This window comes from Ascaphus truei, chromosome 10 (genome assembly GCF_040206685.1).
Source record: "Ascaphus truei isolate aAscTru1 chromosome 10, aAscTru1.hap1, whole genome shotgun sequence".
NCBI lineage: Eukaryota > Metazoa > Chordata > Amphibia > Anura > Ascaphidae > Ascaphus > Ascaphus truei.
The window spans coordinates 35,227,486-35,243,083 of NC_134492.1; the positions used below are offsets into that span (position 1 = coordinate 35,227,486).

A 15,598-nucleotide genomic window follows, 5' to 3' on the forward strand; every position below is an offset into this window, starting at 1 on the left:
TTATCACCACCCTACCACTCTGTGCTCCCCCCCCTACAAAATCTTGCGCCCCGCCAGTTTGCGCATCCCCTGAATTAAGTCACCCTGATTTAGAATTAACTTCCTCAGTGCTGTATTAGGCTATGTAAACAGGGTTTCCCGGCCTATCTGACCGGGCCCCCTGTTACAGACCCCCACAGCATTAATCCTTCACTTGAACGGGAGAGAGAAGACCGATACCTTTCAGATGAACTGCGCAGCCGTCGCATGCGTGTCCCCGTCTCTCTGCCTGGATCCGTGTCTCTGTAGCGTAGCTGGTAAGATGCAGGGCTGTAATTCCTTCAAAAGAATAGATGATCGATGCCAGCGCGGCTCCTATAGATGTCAGACTCACCAGGTTGAGGTAAAAACAATTTATTAAACTACATAAAACAGATATTACAGAACACGACTGGAAGACCTCCTCCTGGAGGAGGTTCTGTAGTATCTGTTTTATGTAGTTTAATAAATTGTTTTTACCTCAACCTGGTGAGTCTGACATCTATAGGAGCCGCGCTGGCATCGATCATCTATTCTCTTGTCTGCATCCGGATCGTGGCCGCGCAGGAAGTGCGTCATTCACCCCTGGAGGGGAACGCACAGCTGGGAGCAGAGGGGACGGATCATCATGAGTAGCTACTCCATCCGTGGGCTGTCGCATCTGCAGCCGCTCGCCATACACTGGGAAACGGGTCTGTACGCAGCTTTTACCCCATACCTCCACGAGGCTTTTTTCCTGCTCCACTACCTAAATATTCAGGCTACACAGCCACGGGGTGTTATCCTGGAGTCATCAGACGGTTCCTCTTGGTAACTGTAATTCCTTCATCCTGGATAACGTAGATGCCCAAATATGGGGCTCTATATCATGAGAGGGAAGCTGTATGGCCATATTTGGACATCTACATCATCAAGGGGGCTGGACAAGTGTTACATGTCCTGTCCAGCCCCTTTGATGTAGATGACCAAATATGGCCATATGGCTTCCCCCTCATTATGTGACAGAAACTCCCTCACACTGGGACCATGGGAAGCCTTACAGCAGCACTTTCACTCCAAGGCCACTACGCAATATGGTGCATAACTACTTCCCAGCGCTGGAGAAAATGTTAGCCCCATTAATTTCAACGGAGCTGAACTCTTCTCCTGCACTGGGAAGCAACATCTCAACATATTGAATAAGGGGCCAAACAGGTTGTTAGTTCTTGCGACCCCAGCCGTACTTTCCTTGATGCTCACATGTTGTAGTCTTTAAAATATTACATTTATAAAATGTGAGTGGTCGATTGGTCAATGAAGTTGAAGTTACCCCTGGCGCACATTAGCAGACGTGCAGCTGTTTACTACACTAATTATAATAGATAGGCTGAGACCTCTCTATTTTCCACCTTCTGTCCCTCCCTAGCCATTTTGCCTGTAGATTTTATTTTATGTGTATTTATTTAGCTCTATTACACTCTTCTCCTGTGTCTATTCCCTGTCTGCCCCCTCTGGTATGTGTGAGCTTCTCTTTGCTGGTTGTCAGTGATTTCTTTCCACTGTGTGGGCAGGAGACTGATTTTTAACTGTCTTTTTTCTATTTTCTCTCTCATTCTATTATTTTACTCTTTTCTCTCTCTCTCCCCCCCCCCCCTTCTCCTCCTGCTCTTTCTCCTCCCTCCTCTCCCATCTCCCTCCCTGCCTTCTCTCCTTTTATATTAGAAATAATTTCCTTTGGAATAACACACTCCCTCACCAAGCTAACTGCAGAAGCTATGCATTAAATCAAGGTAAGACGCTACCCTCCCTTCTATGCTTTTGTCAAACCATTCCTGTCTTCTCCTTAATTTGCTCTTCAGTAGTAGATGGCGATGATTATCACTATTATTTGAAAACTGCTGCCCTGTCTTCCACAACTGAGGAAAGGAGCCCTTTGGCTCAATCTCCGAATACTACCTGTTGTGGCTGACAGCTTCAGGAAATTGCTCTCTTAACAAATGTTACTGACAAAACCCCATCTCTTCCTTTCTCTCTCCGGCACCGATTCAATGTCTTTCTTTAAAAAAATAAAAAGGGCAGACTTTCACAGGGTTTTGTTTTTTAATTATATTTGTTCTAATGGTTGATAGCGAACGATATATGATATGTGTTGCAAATAAACAATTTTGAGAAGGAGGAGGGATTATATAGCAAAAGAGAGGATTGGGCTGTAAGCAGCAGTAACCCCTTTCGTTTTTTAAGTAGTCCGTATAATGGTCTTTATTTTCTTATACATTGCTATGCTGAAATGCTGCTATGTAGAAAGAATTTGCATTGGGCTTTCTCTGATGTATCTGCTTTGTAGCTCAAGAGGGGACGAGTGCTCTTGTTCAGAGGAGTTTCATTGAAGTGCAATTTCATAGGTACAGAAAGGGTCTGGTTTTTTTATTAAAGTTTACTGCGCTGGCTCTTATTCCCGTATAATCGCCCTAATACTCAAAGCTTCAGATTTCTCCTCTTCCTGAGCTCTGCTTTGCAATTAAAAACGATGGAGGTCCTTTTTAACAACTTTACAGACTTGTGCGGATACCTTTTTTATGTTGGCAGTTTGATGCTATTTTTAAGATGATACTTGTAAGGTGATTTGCATGAAGTCAGGGAGCGGATGAGAAACTCTGCAGCTAACTAGATCAGTCCCTGTAAAGTCTTGTTACAAAATAATGACTTGGAATTCGCTGTAAAATGTGTGAGGTCCTCGCTCCCTTCTACAGCCGGCAAATACTTCTGCGTCTTTGACCTTTCTAAGCCGTTAGCCCCAGAGTTGGTCATATTTATCCTGAATTCATTTTTTATAGCAGGGCTGGCCAATACCAGTCCAGTTTTCAGGATATCCCTGCTTCAGCACAGGTGGCTCAATCAGTCATTGAGTGAGCCACCTGTGCTGAAGCTGGGATATCCTTAAAACCTGACCTGTTGGTGGCCCCCTGAGAACTGGAGTTGGCCGCCCTGGGTTGTAGCACGTATTGCTATGACAACCATTTTTTTTAGGGGTGCAACAGAGAGCAGGAAAATAAAACATTTCTTAATACTTCTCTACAACATCTTTAGTTTAACCAACTAAGCGTGTTTCAAAGACGAACTTCACCCTCCAACCACTTTAACCCCTTGTGTGTCCGAAAGGCCAGCAATGGGTTGCAGGCCTCGCTGGCATTCACGGGGTTAATGTAGTATTGATCTATTCAGAGGCAGTGTTCAGACACTGCCAATTACTAATCAAATTACCTTGCATCTGAGGCTCTTAATTTTTCCATGGCGGTATTATATGATATGCAGGTTTCGCATGCTAATTCCTTAATAATTAATCGTCCTGACAAGCATACTAATAATTGAGCATTGGATAACAATGTTTACCCTGACTCATTGCGCGTAATCATCCATATGGATAGTTCCAGGGGACCAGAGAGAACCAGCGTCAGCTGCGCTGCAGGTAATTCTGCCTCTATAGTGCTATAGGCGTCTCATTACTAATTCCAACCTGTAATTGCGTTGCTTTAGAAAGTACTGTAGCTAGAACACACCATAGGCGTCTGTAACTTGCTCTATGTCGCATATTTTTCTTCAGCCGTTTCAAAGCTCAGTGTGAAATGTATTATAACAGTATATGGCACAGAAATAGTCATTGGTAGGGCCTGTTTTTCACAAGGAGTGCATGGCAACTGTGGATTACAGGAGATTTGGAGCGCACAATAAATACCTGTTACTCCCGCTGAAAGTGGAGGACGAGTTGTGGTGGCGTCACGAATGAACCTTTAACTTTTTCACTGCCAATGGGGCCTGCGACACATTGCTTTGAAACGTGGCTGTGCCCCGTGGGCCTAGCTACCACGGTCTGGCACTGAAGGGGACCCCATGAAGAAGCTGCTTGTTTTCTATCGGGAACTGCATCCTGGACTCCTCCTCTTTCGTTCGCCACATGGGTGACGTCGCGATCATGTGATTGCCATGTGTCCGGAAGGGTCTGTGGCACTGTGGCACTGTGGTGCTGGGGTCCCCCCCCCTGTCAGGCACTCAAAGGTTTAAAAAGTAGTGGTCCTATGCCTAATTTAAAGATAAAATAAAAAAATAATCATGGATTAGAACCATGACACAATACGTGTGCTATAAAAACAGAAAGGATAGAGTCCTGCCAAGGTCCCCCAAACTGGAGCTGTACATTGGCAGTGTGTTAATAAAGTAGCTGTACTAGCTGCAGTTAGTAATGGTAGAATAGTGGCACTAGTCCTATCACACTTTGGCAACTGGTTACAGGTTCGGCTGGCAGTGAAAGAATTCATATTCAAGAAATATACGACGGTCTATGTACACAATATAAAAAGTGGTGCATGTGCAGGAACATAGAGGGGGTCTATCTATCATGGCAAAAGTGGGGCAATTCTAAGGGGGGGAGGAATCTGCATCATATGTACAGTACAATAGAACAAATCCTACTGAAATCAATAGGATTTTATTGATACATGTGGAACAATGTTTGTGCCCCAGAATTGCACTGGTTTTGCTTTGATCCATAGACCCCACTGAGTTTTGCTTCCTTCTGCTTAACTCAGTCACTTACAGGGGCTTTTTTACCGATGTCCCCCAGCTGCAAACCTGGGGAGGAAAATACTGCACCAAATTGATCAAGATACAGTAGAACATTCCCATTAAAACCTTTTTGAAATTTGTTTTTGTATAAATCTGTTGCTGTATTTTTGCCCCAATTTGAACCCAGTTCTGAAGCCCGGGGACTTTGACAAACGATGCCCATAGTTCCCCATACCAAACTCAGATCCTTGCCCCACTCTAATTCAACAGCTTCCTAACATATTAGTGTGGGCTGCAATATTGATGGCCCTTACTGACATTCCATGGATAACAAGCTATGTCTAGGGCTGATGGCCACCGTGGCTCTTTGCGAACCATGTGATTGGACGAGAAGATCAACATTCGCTCTTCCCTTCTGACGTCATGGGGCGTCAGGACCATGGGGTCGATATACTTGTGATCGCTTGACCTTGTGACTGGAATGTCCATGCAGGGCCGCCAACAGAAATCGTGGGGCCCTGGACAAACATTTTAAGCTGCCCCCCCACCCTGGTGTTGGCGGTATTGCAAGCCGTCCCCCCATTTCACACCTCACGAGCCCCAATCTTTCCTCCCCCCCCTTTTCCCATGTATTTCTCTCCCTTCCTTCTCACCCACTCTCACTCTCCAGCCTCGCATGTATTTCTCTCCCCTGCGTCTCACTCTTACTCCCTTTTTTCCTCACTCACCCCCTCTCTCCTCTCCCTCCGTCAATTACCCCATGCTCACTCATTCCCTTCCCTCACACAATTCCCCCCACAAGATATATACCAAAAAACTTCCCATCTGCCAATGCAAAAAACTCCCCACCCCCAAATACATACAAAAAAATCCTCTAAAAAGACCCCCACCTCCCCAATACATATTTTTAAAAAGCCCACCCCCAATACATATAAAAAAAAACCCCCCACAATACATATAAAAAAAAGACTTACCTGGTGGATGATCACGCCGGGTCCAGTGGATGTGGGGGTCTGGCGGCCAGCACTGAAAGTTGGGCTTGACCTCTTGCCAGACCCGGCTGCCGGTGATCTCGTGGCCAGACCCCGACTCTCCCCTCAGCAGCAGCCAGCATGTCTCTATCCCTCTGTCCCACGCCGAGCTTCCGACAGGCCTCCCTCTCATGCCGTCGCGTGCCGGAAGCAGAGAGCGCTTACGTCAAGAGCACTTCCGGCGCGCTGACAGAGAGGCCCATCGGCGTGGAACAGCGGGATAGAGTCATGCAGGCTGCTGCTAAGGGAGAGCCGGGGCCCAGCCGCGAGAGGACCGGCAGATGGGCCTGGCCAGAGGTCGGGCCCAATTTGCAGTGCCGTGGGTCCCCCCCACTCACCGGGCCCGGGACGCCAACCCCGGCAGACCCACCCTGTTGGTGGCCAGGTGTCCATGGCATTGTTGCTATAAGCATTGTGACGCCAAAAATGATTTCTTACAAACAACAGAAATAAAGGGATGTGTTTTAAGCATTCTGGAGATGTTCCCCAGGACAGTTGAGAGCAATTTATAGAAAATAAGCGTCTGTTTCTTTTTGCATGTTACGGAGTCAACTCAGAGAAAACCTGTCAAATATCTCAAATCAGAGAAAACATGAAAAATAATAATAATGACAAAAAAGGGCATCTTCAATAAAGGGGAAGCCCCAAGTAGCTGACCAACAATTTGGAAAGCATCTAATTGGTTTCCTTAACCAAATGTAACCATGCATTTGACTGAAAAACTTTAAGAGATTCTTCTACCCTTTTCCAATCCGATATCTACCTTAAAAGTTAGGGAGGGGGAGGCTTTGCCTGTGCAAACTTTTGAACACATAGTGACATCAGACAAAAGGGAGCAGCCAGAGGAAATCAAACCCCTCCCAAGTCTCAGCTCACTGTGTTTACAAACCAATGGTAAAATATTATTTTAAGATAGTAATACCAATGCTAGATGTTGGATTCTGGTGGTCTGATGTAACTCCTTAAACCTGAAACATGTCACTCACATTGGTTCTCTTTGGTTCTAGGGGGACTGTCCCTTTAACTGCTGCCTTAGTAAATGGCTCCCAATGGCTTTGTCTTACTCACAATCAAACAGAAAAGTAATTTCTGCTAGAATAAAATATGTGTTACACCTAATTAATTTAATACAACTGTATTACATTACTGCACAAGCAAAGCATGCATTTCCAGTAAATGGAGCGGGTTATGACAGTAAAAAGGTCAGTGGATCATTAATGATTTCCAAGACCAAAAGAATCTGCTCATTAAACTCGGTGTGAAAATACAGTGGTTGCGCTTATTTACAAATGTGTCTGCCTGTTACCCGCAAAGTCAGACCAGCAAAGTGAACGGGTTTATTAGTCATTCTGCAGCCAGCACTGCTTTGTGATCAGGTTGGGGGGAGTGGGGGGTCGGGGGTTTAAAAGGCAGGTGACAGCAATACGTATCCACATCCCTTCCATGGCTTCTGCTGCTATGAATATCATCCGGTGTTTAAACTTCACGTGTAAGGGATCTTACACAAACAAGTGGGCACTATGGGGGTATGGAATAAATGGAGATAGTGCCAATCGGGCCGCTATCGCACAGAAACTACCAAGTGCAGGAATGTCCTCTTGTTCTTTTAACCCTTTCACGGCAATGCGTTCCTGGCCTACCTGGCAGTGGAAGAGTTAAAGACCAGGTATCATCCCACATAGGGGGTCAACGAAAACCAAAAATATTTTGTATAAATCACCTTTAATACCCCCCACCCCTCCCCCGCTCTCCCCTGTCCCGGTCACTCATGTCCTTGTGAAATCCTATCTATACCAGTTTTCAATTTTTATAGAAATAGCCCAAATGATTCTTTTATGGGGCTTCTTACAAAAACATCTGCTATTGGGATTAGTTAAAATTGCTGCAGGGGGCTGGGCATTTTATTCTAGTGCAGCTGCTTGCTCATTTACTAAATAATCACTAATCAACTACTATTAAAATGGAAAGAGTGTCAGATTCTAATGTTTAAAAATCCAAGCACAGTTAACTTGTGTTAAGGGTTTAGATTTCCTGTTAAGGTATTATATATGTAGTAATGGCTATGAGGTCCCCTATTGACGTGGGTAGACCTCGGGCATCCAAAAACATTTCTATGACTCATTAGAGATGTGGGAACTTAGCAAAGTTTGTGCAGAGACCTGTGAACACACCTGAGATACCTGGGAAATATTTCACTAATTTAAATATATTTAGCATATTTTAAATCACTGCATCTTATTTGGCAGTTAAAGAAGTGCAGGAACTGTTTTTTGGAGTGGTTAGGGGGGTTCTACAGCATATACAAAATAAGTAACATACATTACCGTAATAAACAAATGTATACATTCAGGGGGGCAGCAGAACCCCTGCACCTATTGTTCCAGCCCGCACGCTTTCTCTCCTCCCTCCCCCTCTGCTCTTCTCCCCCACTTCTCCCCTCTCCAGCAAAAAGCCCTATTTCAAGTTCTGGATTCAAAATGCTCAGTACATTTACTAAACTGACCAATTTTGCAACATTTTACTCCACTAAAAACTGATAAATTGCACCTATTTCATGAATTTAAGTGGAACGTTTGTACATAAATAACTGTCATGAACAAACCAAAGTCTGACGGATTTGTTCATGTTTTATTAATGCAAAACATTTTGTTGGAGAAACGCTTTAGATGATGCTGTAAACTCACAGGAAAATGCAGTATAAATATGTAATTTGTTTTTAATTTCTTCCTGATATAGTTTTCTCAACCCAGGGAAAGTCAATAATATATTACGATCTCCCCTTTGATCCAACTCATATGAGATATCACGTAACAAGTATGTCAGTCACTTCTGCTTTTTTTTGGTAGTAAGAAGATGAAATGTGAAAAACTTTAGTAGACAATTCCTTTCTTGGAATAAAGCAACAGGGAATATGCCTGGCACAGATAAAATCCCACTTAGGCTATTAAAACCTACTTTGCCTTTCAAATCCCTTTTTAGAAATACACTTGCCAATACACTTGGGATCCAATTGAAGAAGCCTTCTGTAAAGATCTGATTAAACAAAGGGTGCTTAACCATTCCCCATGTAAAATAAATATGTTTATAATTGAGTATCTGAGACTACATTGTATTGATGTGAGCACAGAGTGACCAGATATTTTGGCTTTCTGTGATCTAGTAAAAAACACCCCACTAATATAATTCTTTGTAGTGTATGGATAGTGCTTCCTAGGTATAAAACCATTGTCTGATCTTACATCAGCCATCCCAAAACACCAACCTGTCCTTCCCATTGTCTAATCCAGCGGTGGGAAAACGGGGGGCGCAAGATTTTTTGGGGGGCCGCGGGCGGTTTCAGAGGTCCCGCACTCTTCCCCAAGGCATTTAAATTAAACGCGAGGCCTCTGCAACCTCTACTTACTGGGATTCAGCCGGCTTCAGGACGCGTGACCATGGCAACGTGGCATCAAATGACGCCGCGGGGTCATGTGACATCACGGTTGCCCTGGTAACGTGACGTGAAACGATGTCACGGGTCACGTGATGGCACACGACCCCGCCGTGCGAGGTAAGGGAGGGGGGGGGCAGACAACGGAGGAGGTGAGGCACGGAAGGCACCGCAAAAAAAGTTTGCGCTCCACTGATCTAATCTTACCTCAAAACACTTTACTAACTTGTCCTTCTCTTTCAAATGTGCATCGTTTCCTTCCTGGTCTTAGGGGATCCTAAATGAATTTTTTTAAATGTCCAAACACATTAGAATGCTAAAATACTTTCACATATTTCAACTTAAAGAACGTGCTGGTTATTTTTCGTGTGTGTGTTTACCACACAGGCTCTAGTTTGCTGCTTCCTCTTTTAGAGACCCCCAACTTGCTGCTAAATTCACCTCTTAATCTCCTGGCCAAGAATATTATGGTCTTGTATATAATGTATAACCTTGCTCACTTAATGTAACAATTTATTTGTAACCATGTATTTGTCATCATAACTCTGTGCCCAGGACATACTTGAAAACGAGAGGTAACTCTCAATGTATTACTTCCTGGTAAAACATTTTATAAATAAATACGTATCCGGGAAGAAATTAGGCTGCTGGGTCTGTAATTGCCAAAAACTACAAATATGGCTGCCGAGGTCCCCAATAGAGAGCCAGGTGATGATGATGTTGCGGCTTTCTATTGGCGACTCTGGGGGCCATATTTGTAGTTTTCTTTCAAGAAACTACAGTACATTCAAAGTTATTTTAACGGCGAACTAATAAAAATAAAAGTGAATCTGCAACAGGAGATCCAGGGCACTCACGCAAAATCCACCGTCAAGGAAACTGAACCAGGTATGGAAAAATATAGAAAAGGCTTTATTGGAACATTAAGAAAGTGGCAGTCTCAAAAGAGAATGTGTCCTTTGGGGGGAGGAAGAGATTTCCACACTACCGCAGACGAGCGGTTTGGATTTCCATAGCCAGCGGGACTCAAGCTTCACAAGAGGGTTTGCTCTAGGAGGTAAAAAGATTTATCCTACCTACATTACCCCATACAGCTAGCTCCCTGATGGACTTTTATCGGATTTCCTCATTTATCGGGACTTGAGCTACACTAGTGGGTCTTCAATAGGAGGTCATTGGTTTCATTACACCGTCCAAGACCCCATACAGCGCCAGTATGGACCTTCTACCATTTCCTCCCCGCGGTCCATTTCTACACTCTCTTACTTGAGTGAGCACACTGCAGAGATCAGGACAGCACCCATTCCTCGCTAATAAAAATAAAATGTAATTGTGGGGAGGATTGCTTCCTTTTTCATAGTACAAGTGCTTTATAATCAGTGGCCAGCGTTTGATGGTTCGAAGTACCACTACTTTTTGTATTTCCTCACCTGGAATTGTGGAACACGACATTCTTGTTAAACGGATGTTGAAAACAATAGTCAACAGAAACAAATAAGAAACAGTGTATAATATCAACCACTGTTATTGTAATAATGAGTATATATTAAGTGACTAACACTTTAACTCATTAAGATATACAGTTACTAATATAATATATTATTTCAAATAAAGACCTGTGCAAAGGTGATTATTAATATACTGTATTGTGGTAGCTAGTCACCAATAATGACTCAGACAGGTATAATCCTCAGATGTATAAATACAGGTTGTTTAACCCATTAGCCTCTCCAGTGCTCGTAAAGTGAAAATGTTATATTGATTCTAGACACTCGCACTAATACTCAATTTTATCAAATGGGGTGTCACTTCTTATAATTGGGGGTCATGAAGGTGTAGCATCCATTATACAGGAAGATAGAATAAAATAAGAGAACGTGATACTGCTTCAACTACATAAAACCACAGACAATTGGAATCGAACTCACGAATTCCCTGGTCTTTTGCGCTTTGATCATGAAACGATTACCAGCCCCGCAGCGTCCAAGGCTACAGTCCCTGCAGATTCTGTATAGAGGTGCTGGTATCCCACGCGCTCCTAGAAGCCGGTGCATGCACATTTCTTCATTAACGTCCTGGATCCGCCTCCTCGTCGTGATGGCTTCACAGGGTACAGTTGATCATCGGGGTAGCCACTGTCAGGTCTCGGATGTGCTGGAGTCGTTCTTACCAAGGCGAAACACTTACAAGAGATTTACTTTAGACTCTCCCCTTCCTATTTTTACAGCAAATAAAAATATCACTTGTGAGTTCATTCACATGCCTCAGACAGGTGTGCAGGTTATCTCCTAGCATACAATGGTTTCACTGCAGCCAGGGATTCTGGATAATGACATGCAAATGAGCACAGTGTGTCACCTTTTGCTTCAAATCCATTTTAACATGGAGCCCTATCAGCTTATGCCTGCCGTATGCACAGCTTTTCAGCACAGCCTGGGTTAAAGAATTGAATAGCCAGTAACCCTACTCGCAGACAGCTGTTTTGACCTTTTGGATCTCTAATTTTACAGCATGACTCTTGCTCATACCTTTCTAAAACACAGTCCTAAGTGCTTTTGCCCAACGTTGAATTAACATGGATCTTTTTAAAAATCTGGCACAATAACATTACTATTGTTTGCTTCATCGTCCACGGTTTATAATTCCATTTCACGGGTATCACACACCGACCCGGAGTTAATTGCCGTTCAACTTAATGGCAGTTAGCGCTGGATTGTAGTCCAATACCCTGCATCGTGGCGTAGTGAATCTACCCCATAGTGAGTGGTGGGTTAAAGCAAAGTTACCCCTGTTACCTTCCATTCAGGTGAAAGGAAGTTGGTGCGTTGTTAACTGTATATTAACCCACTTCTCACTATAGGGGTAATCCCACATCATCAGAAGCAGCCGTGTCTGGGATTTTGGGACGAAAACAGCCTGAAAGGCCACTTCTGGGTATATAGAATAAGTCCCTAGGGCCCATGTTCAATAAACGCAGAAGTGGCCGAAAACTGTAATGACTTGGATCACGGTGCAATTGGCTGATTTGGATCATCTTGAAGAAGGGCCTATGGGGAATAGCATCAGAAATTGAATTGGGGTCTTAAAAGGAGAAACTGACAGTGAGATCATTGTTCCCTAATTGCACGCTGCTAAATACTGACTCCCCATTCACAAGTACAGAAAAATAAAGAGAAATCACCAAGTCTTGGGAAATTGTACAAAACATGCTATAAAGTTGTATATAGCTCTCTATACATCTGGGTGGATTACTGCCTTAAATCTCATTCTTGTAGAGCACTGTGCTATGTTTCTGCCTTTATAAATGCAAGGGTGGATTTAAATCTGATAGCTTCTGTATTTTAAGACTAACTATATACTGTATACACTCCACCGGAGATTGGTGGTTTTGACATTTGTGACCTGTGAAAGAGTTGTCAACCGTCCAAATAAATCTCCAGTATGACCCAAAGTATCTATTATCCATAGAAAGACAGAATGAACGCACAAACCAGTGCAACATCTTGCTCAAAAACCAAGTAACAGACAAAAAGAAGAAATGAAGAAGATTTGAATATACACTATATGAATGTTTGTGTATACAGTAACTGTCTGGAGAGTGGAGATGCACGTCCAATCGGAACAACCGCTTCTACTTCTTGCATTTTGTGCCTATACAATTAGACATACAGAATCTGAGCATGCTCTAAATCCACACCCACAATGTTATATGTATATATTTAATTGTGTCAATTGGAGCACCACTGGTTATGTAACCAAGTATACTACAATATATAAAGCCCCAATGCATATCCAATAGGACAAATGTAGTTAATTACTAATATGTTTCTTCTACATTTTTTGGTATGGGCTATGTATTTTGTCCTCTTCTGCTGAAAGAGTGAGAGAGGGGTGCCTATTTACTTATAAACCACCCAAACCCCTGCTCTATACAACACGTGGAGAGATGTCTGTGAGGGCACGTGGGATACCTGGAAATTAGCAAAAGCCCTATTTCAGGACCTGTGGCAAATGTTGGCGAAATTGTTGTGATATTTTTCTCGCGCAAAAAAAAAGGTACATTGTACATGGTTCACAAAGTGCTGGGAACGTTTTCGCACCTCTCTTTAGGAGTTTGTTTGTAGGTTTTTGGCTGCGTGTACAGTATGTAAGATTTATTTCACTGTATTTAAAAAAAGGATTGAATACTTTACTCTTGTGGCTTTTCTTTTATTTATCTCTGTATTTGTCTGGCCTTGCTGAATAAAAGCGCTGGAAAGTGAGGCGAGATGCCTGCAGTTTCCAATATTTGTTTTCTGAGCATAGCATTTGGCTTTGGATGTACTGGGTCTAGATCATTTGTGTTCATTTAAATGGTCTGTGGGCGTTGTGATTGTAATGAACAATGTCCATTTCCCTAGTCCCATGATTAAAGTTTGATGGATTTTGGGTACACAGAGGAGCGCTGCCTTTTTTCCTTTCTTACCTCATAGACATTTGTTTCTGTTTTAATTAAAAAAATAACCATTTTTAAAGAAAGTATCCAATTTTGTTTCCAAGACATAAATATACTGAAAGTAAAGGCTATTCTGTTTTATGTTTTCACAAGGACATGCTGGCTTAAAGCTGCAGACCAAGCAATATCCTACATTTGTGTTTTTTTTTTAATATATCAGCTCTGTACTATTAGAAAATACTTGGAGTTAACTTTTTCTCCCGTACGGGGGAGACAGCTTCAGCATATCTTACATGGGACATTGAAATGGTTGTCGGGTCCATTGTGTGTGTAGAGATTGACTAACCACAATACAGGAGGGCCCCAGTCATGCGGCGGGTTCCGTTCTAAGGACCCGCCGCAAAGCGAAAATCGGCGGAAAGCGGAACCGGCGATTTTCGTTATGTGCGCATGCGCAGACCGGCAATGCGCCGTTCTACGCATGCGCAACATCGGCAAAAAAAGAAACATTCTGCGCATGCGTGACCCCGGACCGGCCTGTTCTGCACATGCACGACCCTGGACCGGCCCGTTCTGCGCATGCGCAGACATGGAGGTACCGCCATATCGGCGGAAAGCGACGCCGAGAAGCGAGGCCTTGCTGTATTGTTATGTGTGTATGTGTATGCGTTTAGTAGAACTTGTGGCAGGGATGTTGTGTTATACAGTATGTGTATATGTGTTAGCATTGCTTTATCACAGAAGATTCCCTGTAAGTCAATTAATTTGAAAGGCCACTTTTTCATTTGTATAAAATAAATGTTGCAATAATATGACATACAGTACATGGAAACTCTTTAAAAGATATGGCATTGCTGATGGTGAGATGTCATAAACTGCTGCTTTAATAGAGTTTGTGATACCCTTATCCCTTTCACAAATAAACTGCAGTTAAATTACAGGGAATGTGGATAATGTGGATATTTATTTACAAGTTAGCAATTTAAAATGGTGTGATACAGTTTTATAGAGTGTAGATAAAAACTAACAAGGCTCCAGGAATTATATAGCACACTTACAGAATAAAAAGTATCGGGTTTACTTAACTAATGTTGAGAGAGAGAGAAATAATGAGAAAATTCTAACCAGTGCTAGAATAAGTGGGGAGAGAGGGACGCGGAGTATGATAAGGACAACTTTGACTACACGGCGAAGGGGACAGCGTAGAAAGCATGGGGTTACTCAAAGGAAGAGAATAATGGTCTGGTTGAGTAAAGTCTGATGGGGACTTGGAAGATGTGGGATAAAGAATCGGGAGATTGTACAGAAGAGAATATATTGTTCTTCATCCTTCACTGTATAGGGAACACTGTCTCCGAAGCAGCTGAACCTTGTTGAAATCCCAATGTCAACTCATTAAGGGGCCAATGCAGAAAGCGGCGAGAAGCCCTATCTCGCCAGTTTTTTGCCAAATATGCCTACAGCAATTCAGTAAATGGCAAAAAACTGGCGAGATGAGGAAAATCCGGCGTTTTTTTTTGGCGTGAAAAAAATCTCGCCGCGTGGGTGGTGAGATGCAATATCTCGCCAATTTAAAACCCCGCTGTATTCTAGTAGCCCCGATCAGCATCTCGGCGCTGATCGCGGCTATAAAATGGAGAGATTTTCTCAAAATCGCTCCGCCAACAAGAAAGTGATGCTGAGCGGCGAAAAGGGACATAGAAAAAAAATCTGTCCCTTTTCCTGGCTCGGATTGATGCAGGGGGGCTCTTACACACTGCACCCATCCCTGCTAACCACAATATATATATATATATATACACATATATACACACATACACATATATCTATATATATATAACTAAATAATACACCAGTAACCCCTTCAGTTTCATATATTTATTGGCATGCACAGCAATGACACTATAGGGCTCGCCATCTCTCTGCCGGATTCCTCTCCCAGATATGCGCACTTTCCTGCATACTGCGAGGGGAATCCGCCAAAAAGATGGAGAGTTTAAAGTATGGCGAATGGCCATTCTCGCAGTTCTCTGCATTGGCCCCTATGTCTGGATTTTATTGTTCCAGTTTATTGTTTCCCTGAGAAAAATGACAAACGCAAAAGTCAAACATTCAAATGAATTAGTAGAGGGTAGGGTTGGACAA

The 15,598-nt window shown here is 43.1% G+C and overlaps 1 protein-coding gene across 1 annotated transcript in view; it reads left to right on the forward strand.

Moving 5' to 3' along the window:
* Positions 1 to 1,658: 1,658 nt before the first annotated feature.
* Positions 1,659 to 15,598, forward strand: part of LOC142503812 (uncharacterized) — a 241,366-nt gene continuing 227,426 nt past the window's right edge. The window contains exon 1 of the mRNA XM_075616538.1: positions 1,659 to 1,787. The gene's annotated coding sequence lies outside the window, so the exon portion shown is untranslated. The remainder of the gene's footprint in view (positions 1,788 to 15,598) is intronic.